Source organism: Micromys minutus (assembly GCF_963924665.1).
Source record: "Micromys minutus genome assembly, contig: SCAFFOLD_43, whole genome shotgun sequence".
Taxonomy (NCBI): domain Eukaryota; kingdom Metazoa; phylum Chordata; class Mammalia; order Rodentia; family Muridae; genus Micromys; species Micromys minutus.
The window spans coordinates 229,111-252,021 of record NW_027667820.1 but is presented as its reverse complement, the minus strand read 5'-3'; positions in this window follow the sequence as shown (position 1 = coordinate 252,021).

Here is a 22,911-nt window from a genome sequence, read left to right as displayed (position 1 = left end):
GGAAATTTGTGCCTTTTTGCCCCAAAATAAGGGGAATTTCTGCCTTTTGCCCCAAAATATAAGGAATTTCTGCCTTTTTGTCTGAAAATATGAAGAATGCATACCTTTTTGCCATATAAAAGGGAAATTTCTTCATTTTTGCTCCAAAATAAGGGGAATTTCTGCCTTTTTACACCCAAATAAGGGGAATTTCAGCCTTTTTACCTCAAAATAAGGGGAATTTCTGCATTTTTGCCACAAAATATTAGTAATTTCTGCCTTTTTGCCCCAAAATAAGGAAAATTTCTGCCTTTTTTCCCTGAAATAAGTGAAATTTCTGCAATTTTGCCCCAAAATAAGTGGAATTTCTGAGTTTTGCCCCAAAATAAGGAGAATTTTTGTTTTTTTGCACCAACATATAAAAAGTTTCTGCCTTTTCCGCACAGTTAGGGGAATTTCTGCAATTTTGTTCCAAAACACAAGAAATTTCTGCCTTTTTGCCCGAAAATAAGGGGAATGCATACCTTTTTGCCATATAAAAGAAAAATTTCTTCATTTTTGCTACAAAATAAGGGGAATATCTGCCTTTTTGCCTCTAAATAAGTGGAATTTCTGTCTTTTTCCCCCAAAACAAAAGGAATTTCTGTCTTTTTTGCCCCCAAATAAGGGGATATTCAGCCTTTTTACCTCAAAATAAGGGGAATTTCTGCATTTTTACCTCAAAATAAGGGGAATTTCTGCATTTTTGCCACAAATTATATGGAATTTCTGCCTTTTGGCCCCATAATAAGGAAAATTTCTGCAATTTTGCCCCAAAATAAGGGGAATTTCTCCTTTTTTGCCCCAAAATAAAGGAAATTTCATCCTTTATACCTGAAAATAAGTGAAATTACTGCAATTTTGCCCCAAATAAGGGAAATTTCTGCAATTTTGCCCATAAATAAGGTAAATTTCTGCAATTTTGCCCCAAAATAAAGGAAATTTATGGAATTTTGCCCCAAAATAAGGGGAATTTCTGATTTTTGCCCCCAAAATAAAGGGAATTTCTTCATTTTTGCCCCAAAATAAGAAAAATTTTTGCTTTTTTTCTCTGAAATAAGTGAAATTTCTGCAATTTTGCCCCAAAATAAGTGAAATTTCTGCAATTTTGCCCAAAAATAATGGAAATTTCTGGAATTTTGCCTCAAAATAAGTGGAATTTCTGAGTTTTGCCCCAAAATAAGTGAAATTTCTTTTTTTTTGCCCCAACATATAGGGAATTTCTGCCTTTTTGCCCCACAATTAGAAGAATTTCTGCAATTTTGCTCCAAAATACAGAGAATTTCAACCTTTTTGCTCGAAAATAAGTGGAATGCATACTTTTTTGCCATAAAAAAGGGAAATTTCTACATTGTTGCTCCAAAATAAAAAGAATTTCTGCCTTTTTGCCTCTAAATAAGTGGAATTTCTGTCTTTTTTTCCCAAACAAAGAGAATTTCTGTCTTTTTTGCCCGAAAATAAAGAAAATTTCTGACTTATTACCCTGAAATAAGTGAAATTTCTGCAATTTTGCCCCAAAATAAGGAAAATTTCTGCCTTTTTGCCCTGAAATATGTGAAATTTCTGCAATTTTACTCATAAATAAGGTGAATTTCTGTCTTTTTGCCCCAAAATAATGGGAATGTCTGCATTTTTGCCCCAAAATATGAAAAATTTTTGCTTTTTTTCTCTGAAATAAGTGAAATTTCTGCAATTTTGCCCTAAAATAAGAGAAATTTCTGCAATATTTTTCCATAATAATAGAAATTTCTGCAATTTTGCCCCAAAACAAAAGGAATTTCTGTTTTTTGCCCCCAAAAAAATGGAAATTTCTTCAATCTTGCCTTAAATAAGGGGAATTTCTGCCTTTTGCCCCAAAATAAGGAGAATTTCTGCCTTTTTGCCCCTAAATAAAGAAAATTACTGTATATTTTACTCCAAAATTAGGTGAATTTCTGCAATTTTGCTCCATAATACAGGGATTTTCTCTCTTTTCGCCGAAAATAAGGAAAATTTTTTCCATTTTGCCGCAAAATAAGTGAAATTTCTGCAGTTTTACCCCAAAATAAGGTGATTTTCTGCATTTTTTGCCCTACAGTTAGAGAAATTTCTGCAATTTTGCTCCAAAATATGGGGACTTTCTGCCTTTTTGCCCAAAAATAAAAGGTATGTATAATTTTTGCCATAACAAAGAACAATTTCTTCATTTTTGCCCGTTAATAAGGGGATTTTCCGCCTTTTTGACTCAAAATAAGTGAAATTTCTGCCTTTTCCCCAAAAATAAACGAAATTTCTATCTTTTTGCCCCAAAATAAAGGGAATTTCTGACTTTTTGCCCAAAAATAAAAGGAATTTCAGCCTTTTTACCTCAAAATAAGGGGAATTTCTGCCTTTTTGCCCCAAAATATGGGGAATGTCTGCCTTTTTGGCCCAAAATAAGAAAAATTTCTGCAATTTTGTACCAAAATAAAAGAAATTTCTGCGTTTTTGCCCCAAAATAAGAAAATTTCTGCCTTTTTTCTGAAATAAGTGAAATTTCTGCAATTTTGCCCCAAAATAAGGGAAATTTCTGCAATTTTGCTCCAATGTAAAGGAAATTTCTGCAATTTTGCCCCAAAATAAGGGAAATTTCTGAAATTTTGCCCCAATGTAAAGGAAATTTCTGCAATTTTGCCCCAAAATAAGGGGAATTTTTGACTTTTTGCTTCCGAAAAAAGGAGATTTTCTGCCTTTTTGCCCCAAAATAGAGAGAATTTCTGCCTTTTTGCCCAAAAATTATGAGAATTTTTGCAATTTTGCTACAAAATACAGGGAATTTCTGCCTTTTAGCCCCAAAATAAAGGGATTTACTGCATTTTCCCCCAATATTTGGGGAATTTCTGCATTTTACCTCTAAATAAAAAAAATTTCTGCATTTTACCTCAAAATAAGAAGAATTTCTGCCTTTTGGCCCAAAATATGGGGAATTTCTGCCTTTTTGTTCCAAAATAAGGAAAATTTCTTCAATTTCGTACTATAATAAAAGAAATTTCTGCTTTTTGCCCCAAAATGAGGGGAATTTCTGACTTTTTGCCCTGAAATAAATGAAATTTCTGCAATTTTGCCCGAAAATAAGGGAAATTTGTGCCTTTTTGCCCCAAAATAAGGGGAATTTCTGCCTTTTGCCCCAAAATATAAGGAATTTCTGCCTTTTTGTCTGAAAATATGAAGAATGCATAACTTTTTGCCATATAAAAGGGAAATTTCTTCATTTTTGCTCCAAAATAAGGGGAATTTCTGCCTTTTTACACCCAAATAAAGGGAATTTCAGCCTTTTTACCTCAAAATAAGGGGAATTTCTGCATTTTTGCCACAAAATATTAGTAATTTCTGCCTTTTTGGCCCAAAATAAGGAAGATTTCTGCCTTTTTTCGATGAAATAAGTAAAATTTCTGAAAATTTTGCACCAAAATAAGTGGAATTTCTGAGTTTTGCCCCAAAATAAGGAGAATTTCTGTCTTATTGAACCAACATATAGGGAATTTCTCCATTTTTGCCCCACAATTAGGGAAATTTCTGCAATTTTGCTCAAAATATATGTAATTTCTGCCTTTTTGCCTGAAAATAAAAGGAATGCATACTTTTTTGCCATAAAAAAGTGAAATTTCTTCATTTTTGCTCCAAAATAAGGGGAATTTCTGCCTTTTTGCCTCAAAATAAGGGAAGTTTCTGAATTTTGGCCACAAAATATTAGGAATTTCTGCTTTTTGCCCCAAAATAAAAGAAATTTCTGCCTTTTTTCCCTGAAATAAGTGAAATTTCTGCAATTTTGCCACAAAATAAGTGGAATTTCTGAGTCTTGCCCAAAAATAAGGAGAATTTCTGCATTTTTGCCCCAAAATAAAGGGAATTTAAGCCTTATTACCTCAAAATAAGGGAAATTTCTGCCTTTTAGCCACAAAATAATAGGAATTTCTGCCTTTTTGCCCCAAAATAAGGAAAATTTCTGCAATTTTCCCCAAAATAAAGGGATTTCTCCCTTTTTGCCCCAAAATAACGTAAATTTCAGCCTTTTTACCTGAAAATAAGAGAAATTACTGCAATTTTGCCCGAAATAAGGGAAATTTCTGCAATTTTGCCCCAAAATAAGGTAAATTTCTGCTATTTTGCCCCAAAATAAAGGAAATTTCTGGAATTTTGCCCCAAAATAAAGGAATTTTCTGGAATTTTGCCCCAACTTAAGGGGAATTTCTGATTTTTGCCCCAAAATAAAGGGAATTTCTGACTTTTTCCTCAAAATTAGGGGAATGTCTGCAATTTTGCTCCAAAATACGGTGATTTTTTGCCTTTTTGCCGGAAAATAAGGGGAATGCATACCTTTTTGCCTTAAAAAGTGAAATTTCTTCATTTTTGCTCCAAAATAAGGGGAATTTCTGCCTTTTTGCCTCTAAATAAAGGGAATTTCTGTCTTTTTCCCCCAAAACAATGGGAATTTCTGTCTTTTTTGCCCCAAAATAAAGGGAATTTCTGACTTATTACCCTGAAATAAGTAAAATTTTTGCAATTTTGCCCCAAAATAATAGAAATTTCTGCCTTTTTGCCCCCAAATAAAGGGAATTTCAGCCTTTTTACCTCAAAATAAGGGGAATTTCTGCATTTTTGCCACAAAATAAAGAAAAATTCTGCCTTTTTTCCCTGAAATAAGTGAAATTTCTGCAATTTTGCCCCAAAATAAGTGAAATTTCTGCAACTTTGCCCCAAAATAAGGGAAATTTCTGGAATTTTGCCCCAAAATAAGTGGAATTTCTGAGGTTTGCCCCAAAATAAGAAGAATTTCTGTCTTTTTGCCCCAGAATAATGGGAATTTCTGCCTTTTTGCACCACAATTAGGGGAATTTCTGCAATTTTGCTTTAAAATACGAGGAATTTCTGCCTTTTTGTTTGAAAATAAGGGGAATGCATACCTTTTTGCCATAAAAAAAAGAAATTTCTTCATTTTTGCCCCAAAGTAATAAGAATTTCTGTTTTTTGCCCCCAAATAAGGCAAATTTCTGTAATTTTGCCCTAAAATAAGAGGACTTTTTGCGTTTTGGCCCAAAATAAGGAGAATTCCTGCCTTTTTGCTCCAAAATAAAGAAAATTACTGTATTTTTTACTCAAAAATTAGGTGAATTTCTTCAATTTTGCTCCAAATTACGGGGATTTTCTGTCTTCTTCGCCGAAAATAAGGGGAATTTCTGCCATTTTGCCGCGAAATAAGTGAAATTTCTGCAGTTTTACCTCAAAATAAGGGGAATTTCTGCCTTTTTGCCCCAAAATTAGGGGAATTTCTGCAATTTTGCTCTAAAATACGAGGAATTTCTGCCTTTTGGCTTGAAAATAAAGGGAATGTATTACTTTTTGCCATAAAAAAGGGAAATTTCTTCATTTTTGCCCGAAAATAAGGGGATTTTCCACCTTTTTGACTCAAAATAAGTGCAATTTCTGCCTTTTCCCCAAAAATAAATGAAATTTCTGTCTTTTTGCCCCAAAATAAGGGGAATTTCTGAATTTTTGCCCGAAAATAAGGGGAATTTCAGCCTATTTACCTCAAAATAAGGGGAATTTCTGCCTTTTTGCCCCAAAATATGGGGAATTTCTGCCTTTTTGCCCCAAAATAAGAAAAATTTTGCAATTTTGTACCAAAATAAAAGAAATTTCTGTCTTTTTGCCCCAAAATAAGAAAATTTCTGCCTTTTTTTTGAAATAAGTGAAATTTCTGCAATGTTGCCCTAAAATAAGGGAAATTTTTGCAATTTTGCCCCAATGTAAAGGAAATTTCTGCAATTCTGCCCCAAAATAAGGTTAATTTCTGACTTTTTGCTCCCGAAAAAAGGAGATTTTCTGTGTTTTTGCCCCAAAATGAGGAGAATTTCTGCCTTTTTGCCCGAAAATTAGGAGAATTTCTGCAATTTTGCTTCAAAATAAAGGGAATTTCTGCCTTTTAGCCCCAAAATATAGGGAATTTCTGCATTTTCTCCCAATATTTGGGGAATTTCTGCATTTTACCTCTAAATAAGGGGAATTTCTGCATTTTACCTCAAAATAAGAAGAATTTCTGTCTTTTGCCCCAAAATATGGGGAATTTCTGCCTTTTTGTTCGAAAATAAGGAAAATTTCTTTATTTTTGTACCATAACAAAAGAAATTTCTGCTTTTTGACCCAAAATAAGGGGAATTTCTGACTTTTTGCTTTGAAATAAATGAAATTTCTGCAATTTTACCCCAAAATAAGGAAAATTTCTGCCTTTTTGCCCCCAAATAAGGGGAATTTCAGCCTTTTTACCTCAAAATAAGGGAAGTTTCTGAATTTTGGCCACAAAATATTAGGAATTTTTGCTTTTTGCCCCAAAATAAGGAAAATTTCTGCCTTTTTTCCCTGATATAAGTGAAATTTCTGCAAATTTGCCACAAAATCAGTGGAATTTCTGAGTTTTGCCCAAAAATAAGGAGAATTTCTGCATTTTTGCCCCAAAATAAAGGGAATTTAAGCCTTTTTACCTCAAAATAAGGGGAATTTCTGCCTTTTTGCCCCAAAATATGGGGAATGTCTGCCTTTTTGGCCCAAAATAAGAAAAATTTCTGCAATTTTGTACCAAAATAAAAGAAATTTCTGCGTTTTTGCCCCAAAATAAGAAAATTTCTGCCTTTTTTCTGAAATAAGTGAAATTTCTGCAATTTTGCCCCAAAATAAGGGAAATTTCTGCAATTTTGCTCCAATGTAAAGGAAATTTCTGCAATTTTGCCCCAAAATAAGGGAAATTTCTGAAATTTTGCCCCAATGTAAAGGAAATTTCTGCAATTTTGCCCCAAAATAAGGGGAATTTTTGACTTTTTGCTTCCGAAAAAAGGAGATTTTCTGCCTTTTTGCCCCAAAATAGAGAGAATTTCTGCCTTTTTGCCCAAAAATTATGAGAATTTTTGCAATTTTGCTACAAAATACAGGGAATTTCTGCCTTTTAGCCCCAAAATAAAGGGATTTACTGCATTTTCCCCCAATATTTGGGGAATTTCTGCATTTTACCTCTAAATAAAAAAATTTTCTGCATTTTACCTCAAAATAAGAAGAATTTCTGCCTTTTGGCCCAAAATATGGGGAATTTCTGCCTTTTTGTTCCAAAATAAGGAAAATTTCTTCAATTTCGTACTATAATAAAAGAAATTTCTGCTTTTTGCCCCAAAATGAGGGGAATTTCTGACTTTTTGCCCTGAAATAAATGAAATTTCTGCAATTTTGCCCGAAAATAAGGGAAATTTGTGCCTTTTTGCCCCAAAATAAGGGGAATTTCTGCATTTGCCCCAAAATATAAGGAATTTCTGCCTTTTTGTCTGAAAATATGAAGAATGCATAACTTTTTGCCATATAAAAGGGAAATTTCTTCATTTTTGCTCCAAAATAAGGGGAATTTCTGCCTTTTTACACCCAAATAAAGGGAATTTCAGCCTTTTTACCTCAAAATAAGGGGAATTTCTGCATTTTTGCCACAAAATATTAGTAATTTCTGCCTTTTTGGCCCAAAATAAGGAAGATTTCTGCCTTTTTTCGATGAAATAAGTAAAATTTCTGAAAATTTTGCACCAAAATAAGTGCAATTTCTGAGTTTTGCCCCAAAATAAGGAGAATTTCTGTCTTATTGCCCCAACATATAGGGAATTTCTCCATTTTTGCCCCACAATTAGGGAAATTTCTGCAATTTTGCTCAAAATATATGGAATTTCTGCCTTTTTGCCTGAAAATAAAAGGAATGCATACTTTTTTGCCATAAAAAAGTGAAATTTCTTCATTTTTGCTCCAAAATAAGAGGAATTTCTGCCTTTTTGCCTCAAAATAAGGGAAGTTTCTGAATTTTGGCCACAAAATATTAGGAATTTCTGCTTTTTGCCCCAAAATAAAAGAAATTTCTGCCTTTTTTCCCTGAAATAAGTGAAATTTCTGCAATTTTGCCACAAAATAAGTGGAATTTCTGAGTCTTGCCCAAAAATAAGGAGAATTTCTGCATTTTTGCCCCAAAATAAAGGGAATTTAAGCCTTATTACCTCAAAATAAGGGAAATTTCTGCCTTTTAGCCACAAAATAATAGGAATTTCTGCCTTTTTGCCCCAAAATAAGGAAAATTTCTGCAATTTTCCCCAAAATAAGGGGATTTCTCCCTTTTTGCCCCAAAATAACGTAAATTTCAGCCTTTTTACCTGAAAATAAGAGAAATTACTGCAATTTTTCCCGAAATAAGGGAAATTTCTGCAATTTTGCCCCAAAATAAGGTAAATTTCTGCTATTTTGCCCCAAAATAAAGGAAATTTCTGGAATTTTGCCCCAACTTAAGGGGAATTTCTGATTTTTGCCCCAAAATAAAGGGAATTTCTGACTTTTTCCTCAAAATTAGGGGAATGTCTGCAATTTTGCTCCAAAATACGGTGATTTTTTGCCTTTTTGCCGGAAAATAAGGGGAATGCATACCTTTTTGCCTTAAAAAGTGAAATTTCTTCATTTTTGCTCCAAAATAAGGGGAATTTCTGCCTTTTTGCCTCTAAATAAAGGGAATTTCTGTCTTTTTCCCCCAAAACAATGGGAATTTCTGTCTTTTTTGCCCCAAAATAAAGGGAATTTCTGACTTATTACCCTGAAATAAGTAAAATTTTTGCAATTTTGCCCCAAAATAATAGAAATTTCTGCCTTTTTGCCCCCAAATAAAGGGAATTTCAGCCTTTTTACCTCAAAATAAGGGGAATTTCTGCATTTTTGCCACAAAATAAAGAAAAATTCTGCCTTTTTTCCCTGAAATAAGTGAAATTTCTGCAATTTTGCCCCAAAATAAGTGAAATTTCTGCAACTTTGCCCCAAAATAAGGGAAATTTCTGGAATTTTGCCCCAAAATAAGTGGAATTTCTGAGGTTTGCCCCAAAATAAGAAGAATTTCTGTCTTTTTGCCCCAGAATAATGGGAATTTCTGCCTTTTTGCACCACAATTAGGGGAATTTCTGCAATTTTGCTTTAAAATACGAGGAATTTCTGCCTTTTTGTTTGAAAATAAGGGGAATGCATACCTTTTTGCCATAAAAAAAAGAAATTTCTTCATTTTTGCCCCAAAGTAATAAGAATTTCTGTTTTTTGCCCCCAAATAAGGCAAATTTCTGTAATTTTGCCCTAAAATAAGAGGACTTTTTGCGTTTTGGCCCAAAATAAGGAGAATTCCTGCCTTTTTGCTCCAAAATAAAGAAAATTACTGTATTTTTTACTCAAAAATTAGGTGAATTTCTTCAATTTTGCTCCAAATTACGGGGATTTTCTGTCTTCTTCGCCGAAAATAAGGGGAATTTCTGCCATTTTGCCGCGAAATAAGTGAAATTTCTGCAGTTTTACCTCAAAATAAGGGGAATTTCTGCCTTTTTGCCCCAAAATTAGGGGAATTTCTGCAATTTTGCTCTAAAATACGAGGAATTTCTGCCTTTTGGCTTGAAAATAAAGGGAATGTATTACTTTTTGCCATAAAAAAGGGAAATTTCTTCATTTTTGCCCGAAAATAAGGGGATTTTCCACCTTTTTGACTCAAAATAAGTGCAATTTCTGCCTTTTCCCCAAAAATAAATGAAATTTCTGTCTTTTTGCCCCAAAATAAGGGGAATTTCTGAATTTTTGCCCGAAAATAAGGGGAATTTCAGCCTATTTACCTCAAAATAAGGGGAATTTCTGCCTTTTTGCCCCAAAATATGGGGAATTTCTGCCTTTTTGCCCCAAAATAAGAAAAATTTTGCAATTTTGTACCAAAATAAAAGAAATTTCTGTCTTTTTGCCCCAAAATAAGAAAATTTCTGCCTTTTTTTTGAAATAAGTGAAATTTCTGCAATGTTGCCCTAAAATAAGGGAAATTTTTGCAATTTTGCCCCAATGTAAAGGAAATTTCTGCAATTCTGCCCCAAAATAAGGTTAATTTCTGACTTTTTGCTCCCGAAAAAAGGAGATTTTCTGTGTTTTTGCCCCAAAATGAGGAGAATTTCTGCCTTTTTGCCCGAAAATTAGGAGAATTTCTGCAATTTTGCTTCAAAATAAAGGGAATTTCTGCCTTTTAGCCCCAAAATATAGGGAATTTCTGCATTTTCTCCCAATATTTGGGGAATTTCTGCATTTTACCTCTAAATAAGGGGAATTTCTGCATTTTACCTCAAAATAAGAAGAATTTCTGTCTTTTGCCCCAAAATATGGGGAATTTCTGCCTTTTTGTTCGAAAATAAGGAAAATTTCTTTATTTTTGTACCATAACAAAAGAAATTTCTGCTTTTTGACCCAAAATAAGGGGAATTTCTGACTTTTTGCTTTGAAATAAATGAAATTTCTGCAATTTTACCCCAAAATAAGGAAAATTTCTGCCTTTTTGCCCCCAAATAAGGGGAATTTCAGCCTTTTTACCTCAAAATAAGGGAAGTTTCTGAATTTTGGCCACAAAATATTAGGAATTTTTGCTTTTTGCCCCAAAATAAGGAAAATTTCTGCCTTTTTTCCCTGATATAAGTGAAATTTCTGCAAATTTGCCACAAAATCAGTGGAATTTCTGAGTTTTGCCCAAAAATAAGGAGAATTTCTGCATTTTTGCCCCAAAATAAAGGGAATTTAAGCCTTTTTACCTCAAAATAAGGGGAATTTCTGCCTTTTTGCCCCAAAATATGGGGAATGTCTGCCTTTTTGGCCCAAAATAAGAAAAATTTCTGCAATTTTGTACCAAAATAAAAGAAATTTCTGCGTTTTTGCCCCAAAATAAGAAAATTTCTGCCTTTTTTCTGAAATAAGTGAAATTTCTGCAATTTTGCCCCAAAATAAGGGAAATTTCTGCAATTTTGCTCCAATGTAAAGGAAATTTCTGCAATTTTGCCCCAAAATAAGGGAAATTTCTGAAATTTTGCCCCAATGTAAAGGAAATTTCTGCAATTTTGCCCCAAAATAAGGGGAATTTTTGACTTTTTGCTTCCGAAAAAAGGAGATTTTCTGCCTTTTTGCCCCAAAATAGAGAGAATTTCTGCCTTTTTGCCCAAAAATTATGAGAATTTTTGCAATTTTGCTACAAAATACAGGGAATTTCTGCCTTTTAGCCCCAAAATAAAGGGATTTACTGCATTTTCCCCCAATATTTGGGGAATTTCTGCATTTTACCTCTAAATAAAAAAATTTTCTGCATTTTACCTCAAAATAAGAAGAATTTCTGCCTTTTGGCCCAAAATATGGGGAATTTCTGCCTTTTTGTTCCAAAATAAGGAAAATTTCTTCAATTTCGTACTATAATAAAAGAAATTTCTGCTTTTTGCCCCAAAATGAGGGGAATTTCTGACTTTTTGCCCTGAAATAAATGAAATTTCTGCAATTTTGCCCGAAAATAAGGGAAATTTGTGCCTTTTTGCCCCAAAATAAGGGGAATTTCTGCATTTGCCCCAAAATATAAGGAATTTCTGCCTTTTTGTCTGAAAATATGAAGAATGCATAACTTTTTGCCATATAAAAGGGAAATTTCTTCATTTTTGCTCCAAAATAAGGGGAATTTCTGCCTTTTTACACCCAAATAAAGGGAATTTCAGCCTTTTTACCTCAAAATAAGGGGAATTTCTGCATTTTTGCCACAAAATATTAGTAATTTCTGCCTTTTTGGCCCAAAATAAGGAAGATTTCTGCCTTTTTTCGATGAAATAAGTAAAATTTCTGAAAATTTTGCACCAAAATAAGTGCAATTTCTGAGTTTTGCCCCAAAATAAGGAGAATTTCTGTCTTATTGCCCCAACATATAGGGAATTTCTCCATTTTTGCCCCACAATTAGGGAAATTTCTGCAATTTTGCTCAAAATATATGGAATTTCTGCCTTTTTGCCTGAAAATAAAAGGAATGCATACTTTTTTGCCATAAAAAAGTGAAATTTCTTCATTTTTGCTCCAAAATAAGAGGAATTTCTGCCTTTTTGCCTCAAAATAAGGGAAGTTTCTGAATTTTGGCCACAAAATATTAGGAATTTCTGCTTTTTGCCCCAAAATAAAAGAAATTTCTGCCTTTTTTCCCTGAAATAAGTGAAATTTCTGCAATTTTGCCACAAAATAAGTGGAATTTCTGAGTCTTGCCCAAAAATAAGGAGAATTTCTGCATTTTTGCCCCAAAATAAAGGGAATTTAAGCCTTATTACCTCAAAATAAGGGAAATTTCTGCCTTTTAGCCACAAAATAATAGGAATTTCTGCCTTTTTGCCCCAAAATAAGGAAAATTTCTGCAATTTTCCCCAAAATAAGGGGATTTCTCCCTTTTTGCCCCAAAATAACGTAAATTTCAGCCTTTTTACCTGAAAATAAGAGAAATTACTGCAATTTTTCCCGAAATAAGGGAAATTTCTGCAATTTTGCCCCAAAATAAGGTAAATTTCTGCTATTTTGCCCCAAAATAAAGGAAATTTCTGGAATTTTGCCCCAAAATAAAGGAAATTTCTGGAATTTTGCCCCAACTTAAGGGGAATTTCTGATTTTTGCCCCAAAATAAAGGGAATTTCTGACTTTTTCCTCAAAATTAGGGGAATGTCTGCAATTTTGCTCCAAAATACGGTGATTTTTTGCCTTTTTGCCGGAAAATAAGGGGAATGCATACCTTTTTGCCTTAAAAAGTGAAATTTCTTCATTTTTGCTCCAAAATAAGGGGAATTTCTGCCTTTTTGCCTCTAAATAAAGGGAATTTCTGTCTTTTTCCCCCAAAACAATGGGAATTTCTGTCTTTTTTGCCCCAAAATAAAGGGAATTTCTGACTTATTACCCTGAAATAAGTAAAATTTTTGCAATTTTGCCCCAAAATAATAGAAATTTCTGCCTTTTTGCCCCCAAATAAAGGGAATTTCAGCCTTTTTACCTCAAAATAAGGGGAATTTCTGCATTTTTGCCACAAAATAAAGAAAAATTCTGCCTTTTTTCCCTGAAATAAGTGAAATTTCTGCAATTTTGCCCCAAAATAAGTGAAATTTCTGCAACTTTGCCCCAAAATAAGGGAAATTTCTGGAATTTTGCCCCAAAATAAGTGGAATTTCTGAGGTTTGCCCCAAAATAAGAAGAATTTCTGTCTTTTTGCCCCAGAATAATGGGAATTTCTGCCTTTTTGCACCACAATTAGGGGAATTTCTGCAATTTTGCTTTAAAATACGAGGAATTTCTGCCTTTTTGTTTGAAAATAAGGGGAATGCATACCTTTTTGCCATAAAAAAAAGAAATTTCTTCATTTTTGCCCCAAAGTAATAAGAATTTCTGTTTTTTGCCCCCAAATAAGGCAAATTTCTGTAATTTTGCCCTAAAATAAGAGGACTTTTTGCGTTTTGGCCCAAAATAAGGAGAATTCCTGCCTTTTTGCTCCAAAATAAAGAAAATTACTGTATTTTTTACTCAAAAATTAGGTGAATTTCTTCAATTTTGCTCCAAATTACGGGGATTTTCTGTCTTCTTCGCCGAAAATAAGGGGAATTTCTGCCATTTTGCCGCGAAATAAGTGAAATTTCTGCAGTTTTACCTCAAAATAAGGGGAATTTCTGCCTTTTTGCCCCAAAATTAGGGGAATTTCTGCAATTTTGCTCTAAAATACGAGGAATTTCTGCCTTTTGGCTTGAAAATAAAGGGAATGTATTACTTTTTGCCATAAAAAAGGGAAATTTCTTCATTTTTGCCCGAAAATAAGGGGATTTTCCACCTTTTTGACTCAAAATAAGTGCAATTTCTGCCTTTTCCCCAAAAATAAATGAAATTTCTGTCTTTTTGCCCCAAAATAAGGGGAATTTCTGAATTTTTGCCCGAAAATAAGGGGAATTTCAGCCTATTTACCTCAAAATAAGGGGAATTTCTGCCTTTTTGCCCCAAAATATGGGGAATTTCTGCCTTTTTGCCCCAAAATAAGAAAAATTTTGCAATTTTGTACCAAAATAAAAGAAATTTCTGTCTTTTTGCCCCAAAATAAGAAAATTTCTGCCTTTTTTTTGAAATAAGTGAAATTTCTGCAATGTTGCCCTAAAATAAGGGAAATTTTTGCAATTTTGCCCCAATGTAAAGGAAATTTCTGCAATTCTGCCCCAAAATAAGGTTAATTTCTGACTTTTTGCTCCCGAAAAAAGGAGATTTTCTGTGTTTTTGCCCCAAAATGAGGAGAATTTCTGCCTTTTTGCCCGAAAATTAGGAGAATTTCTGCAATTTTGCTTCAAAATAAAGGGAATTTCTGCCTTTTAGCCCCAAAATATAGGGAATTTCTGCATTTTCTCCCAATATTTGGGGAATTTCTGCATTTTACCTCTAAATAAGGGGAATTTCTGCATTTTACCTCAAAATAAGAAGAATTTCTGTCTTTTGCCCCAAAATATGGGGAATTTCTGCCTTTTTGTTCGAAAATAAGGAAAATTTCTTTATTTTTGTACCATAACAAAAGAAATTTCTGCTTTTTGACCCAAAATAAGGGGAATTTCTGACTTTTTGCTTTGAAATAAATGAAATTTCTGCAATTTTACCCCAAAATAAGGAAAATTTCTGCCTTTTTGCCCCCAAATAAGGGGAATTTCAGCCTTTTTACCTCAAAATAAGGGAAGTTTCTGAATTTTGGCCACAAAATATTAGGAATTTTTGCTTTTTGCCCCAAAATAAGGAAAATTTCTGCCTTTTTTCCCTGATATAAGTGAAATTTCTGCAAATTTGCCACAAAATCAGTGGAATTTCTGAGTTTTGCCCAAAAATAAGGAGAATTTCTGCATTTTTGCCCCAAAATAAAGGGAATTTAAGCCTTTTTACCTCAAAATAAGGGGAATTTCTGCCTTTTTGCCCCAAAATATGGGGAATGTCTGCCTTTTTGGCCCAAAATAAGAAAAATTTCTGCAATTTTGTACCAAAATAAAAGAAATTTCTGCGTTTTTGCCCCAAAATAAGAAAATTTCTGCCTTTTTTCTGAAATAAGTGAAATTTCTGCAATTTTGCCCCAAAATAAGGGAAATTTCTGCAATTTTGCTCCAATGTAAAGGAAATTTCTGCAATTTTGCCCCAAAATAAGGGAAATTTCTGAAATTTTGCCCCAATGTAAAGGAAATTTCTGCAATTTTGCCCCAAAATAAGGGGAATTTTTGACTTTTTGCTTCCGAAAAAAGGAGATTTTCTGCCTTTTTGCCCCAAAATAGAGAGAATTTCTGCCTTTTTGCCCAAAAATTATGAGAATTTTTGCAATTTTGCTACAAAATACAGGGAATTTCTGCCTTTTAGCCCCAAAATAAAGGGATTTACTGCATTTTCCCCCAATATTTGGGGAATTTCTGCATTTTACCTCTAAATAAAAAAATTTTCTGCATTTTACCTCAAAATAAGAAGAATTTCTGCCTTTTGGCCCAAAATATGGGGAATTTCTGCCTTTTTGTTCCAAAATAAGGAAAATTTCTTCAATTTCGTACTATAATAAAAGAAATTTCTGCTTTTTGCCCCAAAATGAGGGGAATTTCTGACTTTTTGCCCTGAAATAAATGAAATTTCTGCAATTTTGCCCGAAAATAAGGGAAATTTGTGCCTTTTTGCCCCAAAATAAGGGGAATTTCTGCATTTGCCCCAAAATATAAGGAATTTCTGCCTTTTTGTCTGAAAATATGAAGAATGCATAACTTTTTGCCATATAAAAGGGAAATTTCTTCATTTTTGCTCCAAAATAAGGGGAATTTCTGCCTTTTTACACCCAAATAAAGGGAATTTCAGCCTTTTTACCTCAAAATAAGGGGAATTTCTGCATTTTTGCCACAAAATATTAGTAATTTCTGCCTTTTTGGCCCAAAATAAGGAAGATTTCTGCCTTTTTTCGATGAAATAAGTAAAATTTCTGAAAATTTTGCACCAAAATAAGTGCAATTTCTGAGTTTTGCCCCAAAATAAGGAGAATTTCTGTCTTATTGCCCCAACATATAGGGAATTTCTCCATTTTTGCCCCACAATTAGGGAAATTTCTGCAATTTTGCTCAAAATATATGGAATTTCTGCCTTTTTGCCTGAAAATAAAAGGAATGCATACTTTTTTGCCATAAAAAAGTGAAATTTCTTCATTTTTGCTCCAAAATAAGAGGAATTTCTGCCTTTTTGCCTCAAAATAAGGGAAGTTTCTGAATTTTGGCCACAAAATATTAGGAATTTCTGCTTTTTGCCCCAAAATAAAAGAAATTTCTGCCTTTTTTCCCTGAAATAAGTGAAATTTCTGCAATTTTGCCACAAAATAAGTGGAATTTCTGAGTCTTGCCCAAAAATAAGGAGAATTTCTGCATTTTTGCCCCAAAATAAAGGGAATTTAAGCCTTATTACCTCAAAATAAGGGAAATTTCTGCCTTTTAGCCACAAAATAATAGGAATTTCTGCCTTTTTGCCCCAAAATAAGGAAAATTTCTGCAATTTTCCCCAAAATAAGGGGATTTCTCCCTTTTTGCCCCAAAATAACGTAAATTTCAGCCTTTTTACCTGAAAATAAGAGAAATTACTGCAATTTTTCCCGAAATAAGGGAAATTTCTGCAATTTTGCCCCAAAATAAGGTAAATTTCTGCTATTTTGCCCCAAAATAAAGGAAATTTCTGGAATTTTGCCCCAAAATAAAGGAAATTTCTGGAATTTTGCCCCAACTTAAGGGGAATTTCTGATTTTTGCCCCAAAATAAAGGGAATTTCTGACTTTTTCCTCAAAATTAGGGGAATGTCTGCAATTTTGCTCCAAAATACGGTGATTTTTTGCCTTTTTGCCGGAAAATAAGGGGAATGCATACCTTTTTGCCTTAAAAAGTGAAATTTCTTCATTTTTGCTCCAAAATAAGGGGAATTTCTGCCTTTTTGCCTCTAAATAAAGGGAATTTCTGTCTTTTTCCCCCAAAACAATGGGAATTTCTGTCTTTTTTGCCCCAAAATAAAGGGAATTTCTGACTTATTACCCTGAAATAAGTAAAATTTTTGCAATTTTGCCCCAAAATAATAGAAATTTCTGCCTTTTTGCCCCCAAATAAAGGGAATTTCAGCCTTTTTACCTCAAAATAAGGGGAATTTCTGCATTTTTGCCACAAAATAAAGAAAAATTCTGCCTTTTTTCCCTGAAATAAGTGAAATTTCTGCAATTTTGCCCCAAAATAAGTGAAATTTCTGCAACTTTGCCCCAAAATAAGGGAAATTTCTGGAATTTTGCCCCAAAATAAGTGGAATTTCTGAGGTTTGCCCCAAAATAAGAAGAATTTCTGTCTTTTTGCCCCAGAATAATGGGAATTTCTGCCTTTTTGCACCACAATTAGGGGAATTTCTGCAATTTTGCTTTAAAATACGAGGAATTTCTGCCTTTTTGTTTGAAAATAAGGGGAATGCATACCTTTTTGCCATAAAAAAAAGAAATTTCTTCATTTTTGCCCCAAAGTAATAAGAATTTCTGTTTTTTGCCCCCAAATAAGGCAAATTTCTGTAATTTTGCCCTAAAATAAGAGGACTTTTTGCGTTTTGGCCCAAAATAAGGAGAATTCCTGCCTTTTTGCTCCAAAATAAAGAAAATTACTGTATTTTTTACTCAAAAATTAGGTGAATTTCTTCAATTTTGCTCCAAATTATGGGGATTTTCTGTCTTCTTCGCCGAAAATAAGGGGAATTTCTGCCATTTTGCCGCGAAATAAGTGAAATTTCTGCAGTTTTACCTCAAAATAAGGGGAATTTCTGCCTTTTTGCCCCAAAATTAGGGGAATTTCTGCAATTTTGCTCTAAAATACGAGGAATTTCTGCCTTTTGGCTTGAAAATAAAGGGAATGTATTACTTTTTGCCATAAAAAAGGGAAATTTCTTCATTTTTGCCCGAAAATAAGGGGATTTTCCACCTTTTTGACTCAAAATAAGTGCAATTTCTGCCTTTTCCCCAAAAATAAATGAAATTTCTGTCTTTTTGCCCCAAAATAAGGGGAATTTCTGAATTTTTGCCCGAAAATAAGGGGAATTTCAGCCTATTTACCTCAAAATAAGGGGAATTTCTGCCTTTTTGCCCCAAAATATGGGGAATTTCTGCCTTTTTGCCCCAAAATAAGAAAAATTTTGCAATTTTGTACCAAAATAAAAGAAATTTCTGTCTTTTTGCCCCTAAATAAGAAAATTTCTGCCTTTTTTCTGAAATAAGTGAAATTTCTGCAATTTTGCCCTAAAATAAGGGAAATTTTTGCAATTTTGCCCCAATGTAAAGGAAATTTCTGCAATTCTGCCCCAAAATAAGGTTAATTTCTGACTTTTTGCTCCCGAAAAAAGAAGATTTTCTGTGTTTTTGCCCCAAAATGAGAAGAATTTCTGCCTTTTTGCCCGAAAATTAGGAGAATTTCTGCAATTTTGCTTCAAAATAAAGGGAATTTCTGCCTTTTAGCCCCAAAATATAGGGAATTTCAGCATTTCCCCCCAATATTTGGGGAATTTTTGCATTTTACCTCTAAATAAGGGGAATTTCTGCATTTTACCTCAAAATAAGAAGAATTTCTGCCTTTTGCCCCAAAATATGGGGAATTTCTGCCTTTTTGTTCGAAAATAAGGAAAATTTCTTTAATTTTGTACCATAACAAAAGAAATTTCTGCTTTTTGACCCAAAATAAGGGGAATTTCTGACTTTTTGCTTTGAAATAAATGAAATTTCTGCAATTTTTCCCAAAAGTATGGTAAATTTGTCCCTTTTTGCCCAAAATAAGGGGAATTTCTGCCTTTTGCCCCAAAATATGGGGAATTTCAGAATTTTACCTCAAAATAAGGGGAATTTCAGCCTTTTTGAACCAAAATATTGGAAATTTCTGCCTTTTTGCCCCAAAATAAAGGGAATTTCTGCATTTTGCACCAATATTAGGGGAATTTCTGCAATTTTGCTCCAAAATACGGGTCATTTCTGCCTTTATACCCGAAATTAAGTGAAATTTCTACCTTTTTGTCCCGAAATAAGTGAAATTTTTTCAATTTTAGCCAAAAATTAGGGATTTCATTTTTTTTGCCCCAAAATATAGGGAATTTCTGCCATTTTGCTCCAAAATACGGGGAATTTCTGACTTTTTGCCCGAAAATAAGGGGAATGCATACTTTTTTGCCATATAAAAGGGAAATTTCTTCATTTTTGCTCCAAAATAAAGGGAATTTTTGCCTTTTTGCCTCTAAATAAGTGGAATTTCTGTTTTTTTCCCCAAAACAAAGTGAATTTCTGTCTTTTTTGCCCCAAAAAGAGGGGAATTTCTGACTCATTACCCTGAAATAAGTGAAATTTCTGCAATTTTGCCCCAAAATAAAAGAAATTTCTGCCTTTTTGCCCCCAAATAAGGGGAATTTCAGCCTTTTTACCTCAAAATAAGGGGAATTTCTACATTTTTGCCACAAAATATACAAAATTTCTGCCTTTTTGCCTCATAATAAGAAAATTTCTTCAATTTTGCCCCAAAATAAGGGGAATTACTCTTTTTTTTCCCAAAATAAAGGAAATTTCAGCCTTTTTGCCCGAAAATAAGGGGAATGCTTACCTTTTTGCCATAAAAAATAGAAATTTTTTCATTTTTGCTTCAAAATAAGGGGAATTTCTGCTTTTTGCCTCTAAATAAGTGGAATTTCTGTCTTTTTCCCCCAAAACAAAGGGAATTTCTGACTTTTTTACCCCAAAATAAAAGGAATTTCTGACTTATTACCCTGAAATAAGTGAAATTTCTGCAATTTTGCCCCAACATAAGGGAAATTTCTGCCTTTTTGCCCCCAAATAAAAATAATTCAGCCTTTTTACCTCAAAATAAGGGGAATTTCTGCATTTTTGCCACAAAATATTAGGAATTTCTGCCTTTTTGCCCCAAAATAAGAAAAATTTTTGATTTTTTTCCGAAATAAGTGAAATTTCTGCAATTTTGCCCTAAAATAAGGGAAATTTCTGCAATTTTTCCTCATAATAAGGGAAATTTCTGCAATTTTGCCCCAAAATAAAGGGAATTTCTGTTTTTTGCACCCAAATAAGGGAAATTTCTGCAATTTTGCCCTAAAATAAAAGGAATTTCTGCTTTTTGCCCTAAAATAAAGAGAATTTCTGCCTTTTCACAGAAAATAAGGGAATTTCTACCATTATGCCGCAAAATAAGTAAAATTTCTGCAGTTTTACCCCAAAATAAGGGGAATTTCTGCCTTTTTGCCCCAAAATTAGGGCAAATTTTGCAATTTTGCTCCAAAATACGGGGAATTTCTGCCTTTTTGCCCCAAAATAAAAGGAATGTATACCTTTTTGCAATAAAAAAGGGAAATTTCTTCATTTTTGCCTGAAAATAAGGGGATTTTCCGCCTTTTTGATTCAAAATAAGTGCAATTTCTGCCTTTTCCCCAAAAATAAACGAAATTTCTGTCTCTTTGCCCTAAAATAAAGGGAATTTCTGATTTTTGCCCCAAAATAAAAGGAATTTCAGCCTTTTTACCTCAAAATAATAGGAATTTCTGCCTTTTTGCTCCAAAATATGAGGAATTTCTGCATTTTTGCCCCAAAATAAGAAAAATTTCTGCAATTTTGTACCAAAATAAAAGAAATTTCTGCCTTTTTGCCCCAAAATAATACAATTTCTGCCTTTTTTCCCTGAAAGAAGTGAAATTTCTGATATTTTGCCCCAAAATAAGGGGAATTTCTGATTTTTGCTCCCGAAAAAAGGAGATTTTCTGTCTTTTTGCCCCAAAATAAAGAGAATTTCTGCCTTTTTGCCCGAAAATTATGAGAAATTCTGCAATTTTGCTTCAACATACAGGGAATTTCTGCCTTTTAGCCCCAAAATAAAGAAAATTTCTGCATTTTCCCCCAATATTTGGGGAATTTCTGCATTTTACCTCTAAATAAAAAAAATTTCTGCATTTTACCTCAAAATAAGAAGAATTTCTGCCTTTTGCCCCAAAATATGGGGAATTTCTGCCTTTTTGTTCCAAAATAAGGAAAATTTCTTCAATTTTGTACTATAATAAAAGAAATTTCTGCTTTTGCCCCAAAATAAGGGGAATTTCGGACTTTTTGCCCTTAAATAAATGAAATTTCTGCAATTTTGCCCGAATATAAGGGAAATTTGTGCCTTTTTGCCCCCAAATAGGGGGAATTTCTGCCTTTTGCCCCAAAATATGGGGAATTTCGGCCTTTTTGTCCGAAAATAAGAAGAATGCATAACTTTTTGCCATAAAAAAAGAAATTTCTTCATTTTTGGTCCAAAATAATGAAAATTTCTGCTTTTTTGCCTCTAAATAAGTGGAATTTCTGTCTTTTTCCCCCAAAACAAAGGGAATTTCTATCTTTTTTGCCCCAAAATAAGGGAAATTTATGAATTATTACCCTGAAATAAGTGAAATTTCTGCAATTTTGCCCCAAAATAAGGGAAATTTCTGCCTTTTTGCACCCAAATAACGGGGAATTTCAGCCTTTTTACCTCAAAATAAGGGGAATTTCTGCATTTTTGCCACAAAATTTACAAAATTTCTGCCATTTTGCCTCATAATAAGAAAAATTTCTGCAATTTTGCCCCAAAATAAGTGAAATTTCTGCAATTTTGCCCCAAAATAAGGGAAATTTCTGGAATTTTGCCCCAAAATAAGGGGAATTTCTGATTTTTGCCCGAAAATAAAGGGAATTTCTGCATGTTGCCCCACAATTATTGGAATTTCTGGAATTTTGCTCCAAAATACGGGGAATTTCTGCCTTTTTGCCCGAAAATAGGGGAATGCATACCTTTTTGCCATAAAAAAGGGAAATTTCTTCATTTTTGCTCCAAAATAAGGGGAATTTCTGCCTTTTTGCCGCTAAATAAGTGGAATTTCTGTCTTTTTTTCTCAAAACAAAGAGAATTTCTGCCTTTTTGCCCAAAATAAGGAAAATTTCTGCTTTTTTTCCCTGAAATAAGTGAAATTTCTGCAATTTTGAACCAACATAAGAGAAATTTCTGCCTTTTTGCCCCAAAAAAGGGGAATTCCAGCATTTTTACCTCAAAATAAGGGGAATTTCTGCATTTTTGCCGCAAAATAGTAGGAATTTCTGCCTTTTTGCTCCAAAATAAGGAAAATTTCTGCCTTTTTTCTCTGAAATAAGTGAAATTTCTGCAATTTTGCCCCAAAATATGTGAAATTTCTGCCTTTTTGCCCACAAATAAAAGGAATTTCAGCTTTTTTGCCCCCAAATAAGGGGAATTTCAAACTTATTACCTCAAAATAAGGGGAATTTCTGCTTTTTTGCCTATAAATTAGTGGAATTTCTGTTCTTTTCTCCTAATACAAAGGGAATTTCTTTCTTTTTTGCCCCAAAATAAAGGGAATTTCTGACTTATTACCCTGAAATAAGTAAAATTTCTGCAATTTTGCCCCAAAATAAGGGAAAATTTTGCCTTTTTGCCCCCAAATAAGGGGAATTTCTGCAATTTTGCCCCAAAATAAGGTAAATATCTGCAATTTTGCCCCAAAATAAAGGAAATTTCTGGAATTTTGCCCCAAAATAAAGGGAATTTCTGCATTTTGCCCCAAAATTACGGGAATTTCTGCAATTTTGCTCCAAATTACGGGGAATTTCTGCCTTTTTGCCCGAAAATAAGGGGAATGCATACCTTTTTGCCATAAAAAGTGAAATTTCTTCATTTTTGCTCCAAAATAAGGGGAATTTCTGCCTTTTTGCCTCTAAATAAGTGGAATTTCTGTCTTTTTACCCCAAAACAAAGAAAATTTCTGACATTTTGCCCCAAAATAAGGGGAATTTCTGACTTATTACCCTGAAATAAGTGAAATTTCTGCAATTTTGCCCAAAAATAAGAGAAATTTCTGCCTTTTTGCCCCCAAATAAGGGGAATTTCAGCCTTTTTACCTCAAAATAAGGGGAATTTTTGCATTTTTGCCACAAAATATTTGGAATTTCTGCCTTTTTGCCCCAAAATAAGG